At 48.1% G+C, this 16,670-nt stretch overlaps 1 protein-coding gene across 1 annotated transcript in view; it reads left to right on the forward strand.

Annotated features, from left to right (window-relative positions):
- Positions 1 to 16,670, forward strand: part of PLCXD3 (phosphatidylinositol-specific phospholipase C, X domain containing 3) — a 150,487-nt gene that overhangs the window by 87,616 nt on the left and 46,201 nt on the right. The gene's annotated exons all lie outside the window — the stretch shown is intronic.

Below are 16,670 nucleotides of genomic sequence, written 5' to 3' on the forward strand. Positions count from 1 at the left end.
GGTGTGCAGGGGTCTTGTTGTAGAAAAAGAGCTGCCGGAGCTCATTAGCATAACTCATTAGCATAACTTATTTGCATATGCCACGCCCCGGAAGTGAGAGAAGGCCACACCCCCTGACATCACCGGAAGTGTGTCAGAAGGCCCGGCTACTTACCCTCCTGCTTCATCCTCATTCCCAAACGGAATGAGGATCGAAGCAGAGGGCGGGGTAAAGAAGGGGGCGGGGCTTCACCACGTGACCGCCCCGCCCCCTAGAGGTTCTCTTCCGGAGCTCCGTACCTGAGAGCTCCCCCCCGACTAGAGCCCTGGGGGTGTGTGTCGCCTAATATGCAAAGGAGTTCCTGCTGCAAAAAGGGCCCAATGTGCCCATGAGAAAATATCATTTTAATTCTCTGTATGAAATCAGCAATGGCACGAATATCATTTAATAAAATATTGGAAGTATTGTTATCATTCTGGAATGTCTTTATGTAAATTTTGGAGCAATGCTGCCAGTAAAACTTTTTTTACAGTAAGAGTTGTTCAGCAGTGGAATCAGCTACCTGGGGGGGGGGGGGTGACTCCCCCTCCCTGGCAGTCTTTCAGCAGCAGCTGGACAAACACTTGTCAGGGATGCTCTAGGCTGATCCTGCACTGAGCAGGGGGTTGGACTAGATGGCCTGTATGCCGCAGCGGAAATCGGGCCTCCAAAGCGGGGGTTTCCCCGCCCCCACTTGGCAGCCCTAGAGGTGAGCAACAGCTGGGCCTGGACACTCCTCAGGCTTCAGCAAGGCTCCACTGCCCATGGGAACTTGGATTCCCATGAGGCAGCCAAGCCTTGTGGGGTTCTGAGTAGACTCCCAGAGGTAACTGCAGCCTGCCCCCCCCCATTCTTCCACGGTTTTGTGGATGGTCTTATAAAGAAGAAGAAAGGAACATGGCCCTGGGGCCACCAGCAGAGCTGTCAGCGGCCTAAATGTTGAACCTGGCATGGACTGTTGCCCCGGAGGTAAGTCTGAGGTGGGTTATGGACGTTGTCCTATGAGAAATAGACCTGGCCTCCACGCTCTGGAGGCCAGGTCTACCACCCATTATTTAGAGTGGCCCTTTAAGTGGTTGGTGATGTACCTGCCATTTAAACTTCTTAAAGAACCATTATTTTCAATAGGGGTAGACATGGCTGCCTCATTAAAAATAATGGCCCTTTAAAGGGCAGATGTGCCACTGACCAGCGGGGGAATGCTCCTTCCTCCCTAGGCTCTCCCACCTCCCCAAGATTCTGGAGTCTGATACTGTCAGGAGTAGTAGAATTGGAATTGGGAAGGCAGGAGTGGCATCAGATATTGCTGATCTGAGACCTGAACTAGTAGGCATTTTATTGGGTCGGCAGTACCAAGGTGCACACCCGTACCCTCCAGTCTTTACGTGCTTCCAAGGGATAGAAGAAATCCAGGCAAACCTTATTTAGACCAAATTCAGGTGGGGTGGCCATGTTGGTTGGAAGCATTGCACAGAGCAAAGTTTGAGTCCAGTGGCACCTTTAAGACCCACAAAGTTTAATTCTGGGTATAAGCTTTTGTGTGCATGCATCTGTGCGTGTAGCTAAAGAAGTGTGCATACATATGAAAGCTTATACCCAGAATTAAACTTTGTTGGTCTTTAAGGTGCCACCAGACTCAGACTTTGTTCTTTTATGTAGACCAGTTGTTCTACTGTCACTGCATGAAATTTCTAGATCAGGGTACAATTCAGATGAGAACATCATTGGGTGGGTTCTGTCCAGGATGACCATGCTATTCCCATCCATTGGGTGCGGGGGGGGGGAGACTTGAAGGAAGGGGCTTCTGAGTAGATTGTGGTCAAAAATACCATTCGCACCCAAGCCTAACTTTGTTCTCAAGACCTTATCTCTAACAAACATGTTCCATAGTGGAACACGCCTTTTGAACTCTGCTTTTGTGCTAAAGATTGAGTAGCCAGCTTGCAGTGTTTTTTTCCTGTTCTTGACATAGGTTAATTTATCTTGGAAGATTATCTGCTTTGCAAGATTAAAAAAGCTCCCTTTCTTTACTTGAAGAATAAGTTTTAAAACTCACTTGAGGTCTACACTGGGCAGATTAACTGCTGGGCAATAGATCATTCTGCTTTCCCCTGTGCGACTTGGGGAGAAAGAATTAGCTTTTAACCACTGATTTATTGTTGTTTTGGAGATTCCATGCAAATATTTTATGGTAGATAAACAGACTTATTTTAACAAATGCTTTCATTTTACCGATATCGTGTTCCTTAAAAATATGATTTGCACCACACCAAGGTCTCAACAGAAACATATATTTTACTAATCACTCAAAAGGTCTGGGAAGCAAAAGAAGGGGGAAATCAAGATGCGTGTAAAGAGTGCACCACCTAAAACAGAGGCACTAAGGGTTTTTTTTGTGTGTGTGTTTTTAAAAAATAGGTTAGTATAATATAGACTGAGTAACTTTTTGTCTCATTATCAGGAACTTCAGAACTTAAATTAAGGGCATGGCAAGTCAGACAGATCCCCTGTTCTGTGTGCCACCAAAGCTACTGGTGGAAAGGGAGAAGTGCAGGCACTTCATGCTGAGATGTTAACTAGGGTTGCAAGGCTAGGGTTGGAAACTGGTGATAGTTTTTGGGGTAGGTTCATGGGGGGCACCAGTGTCACATGCAGGGCCAGTGCTACCATTAGGCCAACTAGGTGGCCGCCTAGGGCACAGATCTCAGAGGGGCGCAGAATTGACAATCAGCATTAGGATGTGAAATCTGTCACATGTATCAGGTGTAAATTTTCTAGTAAAAAAAGGAGGAAGTTGAGGTAAACAGTGTGAATCCTGTCATAAATCTTCCAAGGGTGAATTCTCTATGCAATTGGCTAGAGCAGAACTAGCAGTTAGCAGGAGAGGGAGGCGTGAAATCATGTTGGAGTAAAGCAGAGAGTGAGATTAAGGAATGAAGGGATAAAAAAGGTGTTGTAGCGGGCTCAGAAGAAAGTAAAGAAACAGACAGAGAGAAGAACAGGGCAGTGTTTTACAATAGCCCTGTAGAATGCTTATTTCTGGGCATTATTTTTGACCAAACAGGAGACGCATAATGAGGAATTTAGGTCCAAAGGTAAGTGAGCACAAATCTTCTTTGGCTAATATATGCTAACCCACAGGAATCTTATTCACAGAGGGAAAGGTTTGTGTGTGTTTGCTCTGAAGACTGAAAGTTGCTGGGAGAGGATCCCACCTGTGGGCACCTCAGGGATCATGCCACTGTTGCTTGAGCCTATGTTTGTTCACTTAGAAAAGAATCCTGGGTGTATGTGGCAGCAAAGTTGGCATCTGGGTTTATTGCAAGCTCTGGGTTTATTGCAAGTAGAAAACTGGTAAATAACTAATAAAGTATAAATAAATAACCCAGTAAATAAATAATGATGGGCTGACCATCACTGTACTCGTTTTCCCCTCCAATAAAAATTTTCTGGCTACGGGCTGTGTCTGGAAAGACATGGGCAGAAAGACGGCTTCATGGCTGCAAGGAAGGGGAGGAGAAGAGAGTAGGGGAATTCTGCTGTAGCAATGTGCAGAGCGTAATTTCTGCAGAGAAGCAAGTGCAGGGAAAAATACCTCTGCACTAAGAACTTTGCCACTGCTCCCACACCTTTCCCTAAAGCTATACGAATGTCCTACGTACAAGTCAGCAATAACAACCCCCGGGAATCAGCAACTATGGCTGCCAGAGGTGGATCTCAGCCACTGGTGGCGGAGGAATGGCAGGCTAAATTAATAAACGTGCCGAAGCATCAGCACTTGACCTGAAGGAATTAGTGTCAACATGTGCAAAGGAAAAGTCATGCAAAATGAGGTTTTGATGTGCCTGCAATGGAAACATTCAAGAGACTTAAATTTTAGCATCACAGTTAGGGTTCCGAAGTCAGATCGGCGCTGGAGCGGGGGACTCCAGTGCTGTTCGGGGAGTGCGCGCGCGCCGCAACCCCATCACCCGGAAGTGACGCAACCACGCCGGGCATGCTGGGGGCAGGGCCATGACCATCCGAGGGAAAAACATAGAGTTTTCCCTCGGATGATCGTGGCCCCGCCCCTAGCGTGCCCGGCGTGGTCGCGTCACTTACGGGTGACATGCACGTCACGTGCTTTGGGGGTGGGGTTCCCCCTGGGGCCCGATCCGCCGCCGGCGGGGAACGGGCCTCTGGGGCGGGGTTTTCCCCGCCCCCCTGGGGGGATTTGGCAAGCCTAATCACAGTTCACGGGATTATTCAAAATGGTTTGTGATTTGTGTGCTGAAACTGTTTTCTGTTTGAGAAAGAAAATCAAAGTTTGTTGTATTACTGATTCTCACAAGTTTTTTAATATAAAAATTAGCAATTTCAAGTTTTGTGCTTTTCATTTTTCCCACAATTCACCTGTTTTTAATAATTGGTTTGCAGTGGGGGGGGGGGCCACAAGTAGTTAGTCTTGTCTAGGGCACAAAAAAATAAAGACTCATGGAGATACTTTTGAAAGGCTCACCATGACCTCGGTGGCATACAGCAGGACTGGGCTAGCAGAAAGGGGGATTATTGCAGATGTGTTGAAGGTTCCACTCTTGTGTGTCCTTCTAAGCTTCTTTGTTCTCTTTTGTTCCATTTAAATGCCCTCTGAGCTGTCTTTTACTCGGGCCCATGACATCTCCCCCCAAAAATAAATTCCACAGCCCTCCAAAGCCACATTTTCTGGCCACAGGGCTACCCAGGAGTGACATCATTGTGCTGGAAATGTTGCATGGGGGATGCTCTGGTATTTGGGCAAACTCTATGGTTTTGAGGGCAAAACCCCCCCCCTTAGAGTTTGTCCAAATACCAGAGTGTACCTGCATGATGTTTCTGGTGTGATGATGTCACTTCCAGGTGATGTCATCACATTAGGGTTGCCAAGTCGTACCTTCATCTGGAGCGGGGGACTCCCGGTTTGCTCCCGGAGCGCGCGCGGGTGCGCGAAGCGAGCGTGCACCGCATCCACATCACCCGGAAGTGACGCGACCACGCCGGGCACACTGGGGGCGGGGCCACGACCATCCGAGGGAAAACCATAGAGTTTTCCCTCGGATGACCGTGGCCCCGCCCCCAGCGTGCCCGGCGTGGTCGCGTCACTTCCGGGTGACGTGCACGCCGCGTACTTTGGGGGTGGGGTTACTCCCGGGGCCCGATCCGCTGGCGGTGGGGAACGGGCCTCTGGGGCGGGGGTTTCCCCGCCCCCCCGGGGGGACTTGGCAAGCCAACATCACATCGGGGGCATCACATGATGTCCCCCACCTCCCATAATGCCCCCAAAGCCCCCTGCCAGCAGAGATAAGGGACCTGGCAACCCTACTCAAGCAAGGTAGAATCCCCCCAAAGTGTCCGCTGATATAGGGAGATACTTGAATACCTGTGGGTGGTGCTTTGGAGAGGATGGAGTATGGAGAGAGGAGGGAGCTCAGCAGGGATGTGATGCCATAGAGTCTACCCTACAAAGCTGCCATTTCCTTCAGGCTGGAGATCTCACACACAAACACAGTCTGTCTCTCCAGGTGGTGGCTGGAGATCTCTTGGGATTACAACTAGGCTTGCCAAGTCTCCCCAGGGGGCACCGCCGGTGGATTGGGACCCGGGGGGAACCCCACCTCGACATGCACGTCACCCGGATATTACGCGATCACGCTGGGCACACTGGGGGCGGGGCCACGGTCATCCGAGGGAAAACCCGGTGTGGTCGCATCACTTCCGAGTGACGTAGGGCTGCCAAATGCCCCCAGGGGGCAGAATTCCCCCCGCTTTCGAGCCCCGATTCCCACTCCCGCGGAATCAGGGCCCGGGGGAAACCCCACCCCCACGTGTGCATCACCCAGAAGTGACGTCGCACGCTGGGGGCGGAGCCACGCCCTTTGAGGGGAAAACAAAGAGTTTTCCCCTCAAATGGCGTGGCCCCGCCCCCAGCGTGTAACGTCACTTCCGGGTGACACACACGCGGCGCGCGCACGCACCGCCACGACGCCGGCCGGGAGCCCCCCCGCTCCCGGCGAAAAAACATTTGGCAACCCTAGAGTGACGTGGATGCGGCGCGTGTGCGCTTTCCTGCACACACTGCAGCCACCAGCCGGGAGCCCCCCACTGTGGTGAAATTCAGATTTGGCAACCCTAATTACAACTGAACTCTGGGCAGCAGAGATCAGTTCAGCTGGAAAAATGGCTGCTTTGGAGGGTGGACTCCAGGCCTTATAGCTCAGTGGAGTCCCTCTCCTCTCCAAGCCCCACTCTGTTCAGGCTCCACCCCCAAAATCAACATGTATTTCCCAACCCAGAGCTGGCAGCCCCGCTCTCTTGTCTTGCACATTGTGTTTCCATGAGAAGCTTGAATGGAAGCAAAAAAAACCCTGAAGCTATATAAAAAGTATACTCCTGGGTTTGCATTGCCTCATAGTCTGTTAAGATGTATGTGTTTTGGAGAGGCTAGTGGGATGAGATGGTAGTCTAGAACTAAACAAAGCTATCCTTTGGAAGTATGAGTGCCAAAGTGATTTTGAAGTAGTATTTTGTTACTTGATGTCTGCTCTAAGATGGCAGCTGCCAGGCCCTCATTAAAGACAAAAGGCCTCTCTGTAGCTGAAGGAGAGGAAAAGTTGACAGAGGCAACTGTATTTATTTTTCATGTTGTGAAGGACAAGGTTGTGATGGTTTATTGATATCTTTATTTTGTAGAAATAAAAGAAATAGTTTGTAAGGGGAGATGCAGTATATTCCTTTTCTAGAGTCTTCCCACCTCCTCCCTACCGATTTCTACCAACCCGTTATGGTTGTTACAAAATGCTGGCACGCTTTGCAATAACCTGTCTTCCATTGATTTAAAAACCAATTGGGTGTTCGTTGCTTCGGCTCAAGAGATAGCAGAGGAGCATAAGTGTCCCAGAGTATGTTATGTTATCAGCTTTTCAAAATGTACCTCAGCAGATATGATGAACGGGGATGTTCAGATTTGAAATGTCATTTATCAAGCTATTGATCAAGACATACAATGTAAATGTTCCAAATGTGAATAGTCAGAAACTTTAAATCAGACATTTGTTCTAATGCACTGTTGTTTGGTTTCAACTTCCCAGCAAAGAGGCCGGAAAGGCACTGAAAGGACAGAGTCTGGTTTTCATACCCCACTTTTCTCCATCTTAAGGAGCTGCGGTGGCTCAAGTGGTTAAGACGCTGAACTGCAGGCTGTGGAAGGTCGGTAGTTCAGCAGTTCAAGACCCGGGTTGCAGCATGACGGAGTGAGCTCCCGTCTCTAGTTCCAGCTCCTGCCAACCTAGCAGTTCGAAAGCAAGAAATTGCAAGTAGATAAATAGGTACCACTTCGGTGGGAAGGTAACAGCGTTCCGTGCGCCTTGGTGGTTAGTCATGCCGGCCACGTGACCACGGAAACATCTTCGGACAGAGCTGGCTCTTTGGCTTTGAAACGGAGATGAGCACCGCAACCCTAGAGTCGGACTCGACTGGCTTTCGAGCAAGGGAACCTTTACCTTTACTTTTTTCTCCATCTTAAGGCATCTGAAAGTGGCTTACAACCACGGACCCTTCCTCTCCCCACAACAGGCACCTTGTGATGGGATTACCAGCAGGGGGCTCCAGGGTCTGTTCTGGGATGTTCTGGTGCACGCTTGAAGTGCACCCACAGCAATGAGATTACCCAGAAGTGATGTCATCATATCGCTGACATGGGGGGTGACGTTGTAGTTTTGGGGCAAAACTCTATGGTTTGAGCCCAATTTTAATGTAGAGTTTTGCCCAAAAACTAGAGTGTCACCCCCTCCCCGATGTTGGCAACATGATGACATCACTTCCGGGTGACATCATCATGTCATGTTCAGCGGCATTTGTGGGTGGGATTTCCCCCCACTGGCCAGCTGGCTGGCAGTGGAAAGGGGCCCACAAAAGCGGGGGAACCCCAGTCCTGACTGGGGGCCTGACAACCCTACCTTGCGAGGTAGGTAAAGCTGAGAGAGAACTGTGACTGGCCCAAGGTCACCTAGCAGGCTTCATGTGGAAGAGTAGGAGATCAGGCCCATTTCTTCTGATTAGAGTTCACCACTCTTAACCGCTACACCACTCTGGCTCTCAAGCAGATTCTCAAGCCCAATTGAAAACCTGGCCTCCTCCCAGTTTTGCAGCTGAAATGACAGATGCACGTGAAATCAATCTGAACACTGGATGAGTCTACAGTGTTGCCTCTTCTTCCATTCTTTGGATGGGCTGTCCACCTCTTTTACTTGTCGAACCATGTATCTGTATCCATATATCTATATCAAAACTAGACAGGAATGGGTGTGTTTCAAATGAATGTTGTAAGGGCTGCTCTAAGAAAGGTTTAATGTTTCTTCCGGTAAGAACATGAGAAGATCCCTGCTTAACCAGACCAGTGGCCCATCTAGTTTCAGCACACTCTGGCCAAACCAGCTGCCCTGGAGGGCCAGCTAACAAAATGTAGAGCTAGAGTCTTCAGCCTATGGGTCTAGTGCCCAGGGGTCGTTCCGTAGAAAAAGAGCTAGGGGAACTCATTAGCATAACTCATTAGCATATGCCACACCCCCTGACATCACCGGAAGTGTGTCATAGGGCCACACCCCCTGACATCACCGGAAGTGTGTCATAAGGCCACACACCCCGCCCCCAATGGTCCCAGCCGCCGCCGGCCTTGCAGCTCCACTGCTGAGCCCCATGAGGGGCCCGGCGGTGGACCTGCAAGGCTGGCGGGAGTGCAAGGAAGCCCCGCGAAGGCTCTCCCTGGCCCCAGGCAGGCAGGGGTGGGGAGAGGCAGGGAGGAAGCAACTTACCCTCCCTCTTCTCCTGCCTCCTCCTGGCTGAATGAGGGCTGGAAGCGGGGTGGCCGGAAGCAGGGGGCAGGGTTTCGTCATGTGCCCCGCCCCCGTACCTCACCCGGGGGAACTGCGATCCCCCGCGATCCCCCCCGAAATGACCTCTGCTAGTGCCAAATACGGCTTAGTATGGAACCAAATATGGCCATTTCAAAAACAAACAAACAATGGAATCTAAAAGTTAAAGTGTATTGGAGGGGTTGGTAGGACACAAGAATAACCAGCATGTGAAGCAATGGCAGGAAAAGTTTTTTTATGGGACTAAAGGATTTATGTGCAAATGACATAGCATGATGTGGAATTCATTTGCTGTTATCACTGTCCTCTTTTCTGACTGACGGTCAAGGTTTCTAGAGGCTGATATACTGGAAATCCACAAGGAAGCCTTTTAAAGTTTATTTAACAATTGTACAGGCTATCAAATGTGTACTGGAGTTCTTATTCCCTACTGTACTGCTTTGGTTATGTTTGGGGGAGGAAGTGGTGGCGGCTACAAGCATGGACTGCTTCAAAAGGGAATTGGATAAGCATATGGAGCAGAGGTCCATCGGTGGCTATTAGCCACAAGGTATAGATAGGGGCTCTGGGACAAGTGATACTCTGTCTTCTTGGGGCTTGGGGGGGGTCAACAGTGGGAGGGCTTCTAATGTCCTGGCCCCACTGGTGGACCTCCTGATAGGACCTGGTATTTCTGGCCACTGTGTGACACAGAGTGTTGGACTGGATGGGCCTTTGGCCTGATCCAACATTGGCGTCTCTTATGCTCTTAATATTGTGTCTGCTCCATAACCAGACATAAGTCAAGAAGTTGGCACAGTTATTTCTGCCCTTTTGCCCTAGTACTAGACTGTTTTAGGTTTTAATTTTTAATTGATTTATGTGTTTTAAATTTTAATTGTAAATCTGCACTGCGTGCGGATCATTGTGTTTGGAACCCACCCTGAGCCTGCTATGTGGGGAGGGGAGGGCTGCCCACCCAAAGGGCCCCCAACCCACCAGTCCGGATCCTGCTGGTGGGGGGAACCCCACCCTCAAAGTGCCCAGATTGGGCTGATGCGCCCGGGATGATGACGTCTCCCGGAAGTGATGTCATCACGCAGGGCACGATGCCGGGCGATGCTATAGCAATCAGCCTAAAAACTCTCCCTGGCAGTGATCGACTCTCCCCCGCTGCACCAGGGAAGACACTTGGCAACCCTAGGGGAGGGCAGGCTATAAGTTTAACTAACTAACTAACTAAATAAATAAAAATTCTTGGAAGGGGTAAAAATATTGTTTACTATAGAGTCTTGAAACTATGTACAGCTGTGGCATACAGGGGCTTGCCAACCTCCAGGTGACACCTGGAGATCTCCTGCTATTACAGTTGATCTCCAGGCATCCAAGATCAGGTCCCCTGGAGAAAATGGCTGCTGTCGGTGGGTGAACTCTATGGTGTTATATGCTGCTGAGGTCCCTCCTCTCCCCCAACCTTGCCCTCCCCAGACTCCGTCCCCCAAATCTCCAGGTATTTCTCAACCTACAGGTGGCAACCCCAGGCACACGGCTTATGCTGAGCACAGTCAACAGCAGGAAAATGATGCAATTAAATGTCTATGTTTAGAGGAAGAGAGCAATTTATCAACCAAGTTTATAGATTTTCACTGTAAACCCGGTTACTTCTCATGGTACACTTGTAGGGCTGCCAAGTGGGGGCGGGGAAACCCCTGCTTTGGAGGCCAAATTTCCACCGCGGCGGAATTGGGCCCCGGGGGGAACTCCGCCCCCCAAAGCTGCGTCACCATATGGTTCCCCCCCCTGACGATCTGGGCCACGCCCCCAACATGAGTGATGTCGCACGCATCCAGAGCCGGCTCCCGGAGCCGGCGGAGCCTCCCCCACCGGTGAGTTAAAGGGACTTGGCAACCCTATCTTGTCAGGAGATAAACATTGCCCAGGTCCATGGCTAGGACTCCTAGCGACGACGTCTTAACAAACCCCTAGGCTGACCTTTTCGTTGCTCCACAAACAAAGTGTGAGCCACTCCCTGCAAAGGTCATTAGCCAGCCTCCTCAGATACAGGGTTGCCAACCTCCAGCTGGGACTTCGAGATCTCCCAGAATTACAACTGTTCTCCAGACAACAGAGATCAGTTCCACCAGAGGAAACAGATGCTTTGGGGGTTGGACTCTGTGGCATTCTACCTTGCTTATGTCCCTCCCCTCCCCAAACCTTAGACTGCATCCCCAAATCTCCAAGAATTTCCCAACCTAGACTTGGAAACCATACTCAGAAATCAGACTCTGAGACTTTGTATTTTCTAAACCGGCACCTCTGATCCCTTGCTCTGGATTTTGATACCATTTGGCTCTTCAGTAATAAAAGGTTGCATAGAACCAGGGGTCATTTCGTAGAAAAAGAGGTGCAGGAGCTCATTAGCATAACTTATTTGCATATGCCACCCCCCCTGACATCCCCGGAAGTGTGTCAGAAGGCAACACCCGCCACTCAGGCTCCACTGGACTGTTTTGGATTGCAAGCAATTGGGGGGGGGGAACGTGCAGATCTATCTTCGCAGAGGAGGGAGAGCTTGTACCTAAATAAAACTTGGTCTTAAAGGTGCCAATGGACTGTTTTGGACTGGGGGGGGGAGGGGCTCTGCAACTTACCTGGCTGCTTCTTGCTCTGACTGAGGGCTGCTGGGAGCAGGGGGTGGGGCTTATTGCATGTGCCCGCCCCCTGGGCTCTTTACTGCTGTGCGCTCCTGCAGGAAATGACCCCTGCATAGAAGCCAAGGCCTCCCCTCCGCAAATGTTGCTTCCTGGGACCAATATTCCCAGGTTTACTGCCTCTGGCCATTGGCCATTATGGGTCATAGCCATTGATTCACCTATTCCTCATGAATCTGTTTAATCTCGTTTTGAAGCAATTTGTCAAAGCCAGTATTGGAGTCACAGTACATCGTAAAGAATTGCACATAGAAATGTCCTCCAAAAGGGCACTGGATTTCTCTGAAGGAGCAAGAGAGAAAGAAGATTGACAGAAGGCAATATTTTCACATGAATGAACAGGCCTGGGTTTGCTAAAATGAAAGGTAAAAAAATAAACCCAGAAGCTAGGATCATCAGACAACTGAGTGTGAGAATAATAAGCATAAACATGTCTAACCTGACAGATTTAAAAGGTTACCATTGTAGCAAGAACAGAGATGTTTACTGGGAAAGCATAATACAGACAGGCATAGTTTGTGTTTTTTTAAAGGAGGAATCATTTCACTGCTTGCGTAACTGGTGGTGAAACTTGTCAAAAAGACTGAGAGCTGATTTGTGCAGGCATGTGCTTCATTAGTCAGTATTTGATCATTCACAATAACATAACAAATTCAGAGTCCAGTGGCACCTCTAAGACCAATAAAGGTTTATTCAAGGTATGAGCTTTTGTGTGCAAGACACATGATTTCAAATACACTGCAATGGCAGTCAAGGTTATTCAAACTTCTAGCCAGAGAATGAACAGCAAATTAACATGCAACATGATGGTGATCAAGATATGCTAACTGACACTAAGTAACAAGTTAAGGTTATAAGGTCAACAGATGTAAAGCAATAAATATGTCAAACTATCTGATAAATGTCTAAAGGCATATTTTCTAATTGTGGGACGTGTCTGGGAATCTTAAGAACATAAGAACATAAGAACATAAGAACATAAGAGATGCCAATGTTGGATCAGGCCAAAGGCCCATCCAGTCCAACACTCTGTATCCCACAGTGGCCAGAAATACCAGTGCCATCAGGAGGTCCACCAGTGGGGCCAGGACATTAGAAGCCCTCCCACTGTTGACCCCCCCCCCAAGCACCAAGATGACAGAGCATCACTTGCCCCAGAGTCCCTATCTATACCTTGTGGCTAATAGCCACTGATGGACCTCTGCTCCATATGCTTATCTAATTCCCTTTTGAAGCCGTCCATGCTTGTAGCTGCCACTATTTCCTGTGGCAGTGAATTCCAAGTGTTAATCACTCTTTGGGTGAAGAAGTACTTCCTTTTATCTGTTCTAACCCGACCGCTCAGCAATTTCATGGAGTGCCCACGGGTTCTTGTATTGTGAGAAAGGGAGAAAAGTACCTCTTTCTCTACCTGCTCTTTCCCATGCATAATCTTATAAACCTCAATCATGTCACCCCTCAGTCGTCGTTTCTCCAAGCTAAAGAGCCCTAAGCGCCTTAACCTTTCCTCATAGGGAAAGTGTTCCAACCCTTTTATCATTCGAGTTGCTCTTTTCTGCACTTTTTCCAAAGCTATAATATCCTTTTTAAGGTGTGGTGACCAGAATTGCACACAGTATTCCAGATGAGGTCGCACCATTGATTTATATAGCGGCATTATGATATTGGCTGATCTGTTTACAATACCCTTCCTAATAATCCCCAGCATAGCATTGGCCTTCTTTATTGCAGTCACACACTGTCTCGACATTTTCAGTGAGTTATCTACTACAACTCCAAGATCTCTCTCTTGATCAGTCTCTGCCAGTTCAGACCCCATCAACGTGTATTTATATTTAGGATTTTTGGCTCCAATGTGCATCACCTTGCACTTGGCCACATTGAACCCCATTTGCCATGTTGACGCCCACTCGCCCAACTTTGACAGATCCCTTTGGAGTGCCTCACAATCCTCACTGGTTTTCACCACCCTGAACAACTTCGTATCATCCGCAAATTTAGCCACTTCACTGCTTACTCCCAACTCCAAATCATTAATGAACAAGTTAAAAAGCAGTGGACCAAGTACTGATCCCTGTGGTACCCCACTGCTTACACCCCTCCACTGGGAGAACTGCCCATTTATACTCACTCTCTGTTTTCTATTAATTAGCCAGTTTTTGATCCATAAAAGGACTTGTCCTTTTATCCCATGATTTTTGAGCTTACTTAGGAGCCTTTGATGAGGAACTTTATCAAAAGCTTTCTGGAAGTCAAGGTAAACAATATCTATTGGATCCCCCTTGTCCACATGTTTGTTCACCCCCTCAAAGAACATTAACAGGTTAGTGAGACAAGATCTTCCCTTACAGAACCCATGTTGAGTCTGCCTCAATAGGTTTTGTTCATCTATGTGCCTACTAATTCTTTCCTTAATAATGGTTTCCACCAATTTACCCGGTATCGACGTCAGACTGACTGGCCTGTAATTTCCCGGATCTCCTCTGGAACCCTTTTTAAAGATGGGAGTGACATTAGCTACCTTCCAGTCCTCAGGAATGGAGGCTGATTTTAAGGAGAGATTACATATTTTTGTCAGGAGATCCACAAGTTCACAATTGAGTTCTTTCAGAACTCTTGGATGTATGCCATCTGGGCCTGGTGATTTATCAGTTTTTAAGTTGTTTATCAGTTTTAGGACCTCCTCTCTCGTCACCTCAATCTGACTCAGGTCTTTCAACACCCCTCCCGAACTCAGCGGCTCTGGAGTGGGCAAGCACCTCTCATCTTCCACAGTGAAGACGGAGGCAAAAAATGCATTTAGCTTCTCAGCCATTTCCCTATCATCCTTCAGTACTCCTTTTACCCCTTGGTCATCCAAGGGCCCCACTGCCTCCCTGGCTGGTTTCCTGCTTCTAATGTATTTGAAGAAAGTTTTATTGTTGGTCTTTACATTTTTTGCTATATGCTCCTCATATTCCCTTTTTGCCTGCCTGACCACAGACTTGCATTTTATTTGCCATAGCCTGTGTTCTGTTTTATCAGCCTCACTGTGACTAGCTTTCCACCGCTTAAAGGAATCCTTTTTACCTTTTACAGCTTCCATTACTTTGTTTGTTAACCATGTAGGCTTTTTCTTATACCTGTTTGTGCCTTTCCTAACCTGCGGAATATATTTTATTTGAGCTTCTAGAATTGTAGTTTTAAACAGTTTCCAAGCTTCCCCAATGGTTTTGACCCTTTCTACTTTTCCCTTCAGTTTCCTCCCCACATGTCCCCTCATATCAGAAAAATTACCCCTTTTAAAGTTAAAAGTGGTTGTGTGAGTCTTTTTGGCCAATTCTTTATTTGTACAAATGTTGAACTCAACAACATTATGATCACTGTTCCCAAGCGGTGCAATCACTGTTCCCAAGCGGTGCAATCACTGTTCCCAAGCGGTGCAATCACTGTTCCCAAGCGGTGCAATCACTGTTCCCAAGCGGTGCAATCACTGTTCCCAAGCGGTGCAATCACTGTTCCCAAGCGGTGCAATCACTGTTCCCAAGCGGTGCAATCTTCATTCTCTCCCATCAGGCATGGAGGGCACTTAACACTACATCCCCCTCCAAAAATGCTGTTATGTCAGCAGACATCCTAATATCCCTTGCATACACTCAGTATTCTAATATACTATTCTGAAAAGGAAATACACTAAAATACATTAAAATACAGAGGATCTATAGTCCTTGTTGAGAATACATATGTGAGGACTGAACGAGTTAGCATATGTAATGAGATAAAAAACCAATATCCCTGTTGAGTCCTGGGGAGGTTTTTGTTCCAAGTGTTGTAATAACTTGTAATTCAGCAATTTCCATTTCCATTCTGTTTCTGAAGTTCCTTTGTAATAAAACAGCTACTTTGAGGTCACCTAGGAGGTTGAAGTGTTTCCTACAGGTTTCTCAATCTTGTGATTCCTGATGTCAGATTTGTGTCCATTTCTTCTCTGGCGTAGGGTTTGTCCTGTTTGTCCTATGTAGAGAACCGAAGGGCATTGTTGACATTTAATGGCATGCACAATGTTAGAAGATGAGTAAGTGAATGAGCCTCTGATGGTGTAGTTGGTGCTGTTAGGTCCAGTGATTTTGTTGTCTGGGTGTATATGGCAGCAAAGTTGGCATCTGGGTTTATTGCAAGCTCAGGCATGGCCATTGGTACAAGCTGAGGAGTGAGAGCCAAAGGGTGAGAACTACTGGACTCTTGGGCCTTTGGCTTTTAGCTTGTGGCTCACGGGTGGTACCTGTGAATGAACCAGCAATTGATTTCTGATCCTGACCCACTCAAGCCACATATGCGTTTGTTTCTTTTTTTTGCTTATGTATATTGAATTTCTTTGTTGTTGAAGGGGGTGATGGTGCTGCTGGTGAGAAAATCAGGATATAAATACTTAAATAACTAAAAAAAAAGGTGAAAGGTTTGTGAAATGGTTAGGGAAAAGTCTTCAGGGTTGGAAGGACTGATGTTGTCAACCAAAAAACACACACAAGAGGTCTCAGTTTTGAGTGATACTGTAAAATGATCCAAGGCTCCAAGGCTGGATTCCACAAAGATCCAAAAGAATGACTCCAGGCTAGATGGCTTTGAGGGCTGGTTCATAAATAGATGCTGACCACATGATGACTCCAGCACTAGGGCTGCCAAGTGGGGGCGGGGGCAGGTAAACCCCCACTTTGGAGGCCTGATTTCCGCCGCCGCGGAATCGGGCCCTGGGGGGAATCCCCCCCCCCGAAGCACAACGTGGCTGCGTCACCAGAGGTGACGCAACCATGTTGACCACGTTGGGGGCGTGGCCCGGATCATCGGAGGGAAAACTCTATGGTGGCCATGCCCTCAACGTGGTCGATGTCGCACGTCGATGTCCCCCGCCAGTGAGTTTTTTTTACTTGGCAACCCTATCCAGCACTGAGTGAAATTTATGTATGAATGAGCCATCGTGGACCAGACATCTTCAACAGAACTTTCATGAACACACAAAGGTGTTTCACATCCTATCAGACCATTGGTCTACCAGGGTTCATATTGTCTATTAACAGCAAATTTCTAGGGTCTCAGATA

Source organism: Gekko japonicus, unplaced genomic scaffold (genome assembly GCF_001447785.1).
Source record: "Gekko japonicus isolate JY-2015 unplaced genomic scaffold, Gekko_japonicus_V1.1 scaffold650, whole genome shotgun sequence".
Lineage (NCBI taxonomy): Eukaryota > Metazoa > Chordata > Lepidosauria > Squamata > Gekkonidae > Gekko > Gekko japonicus.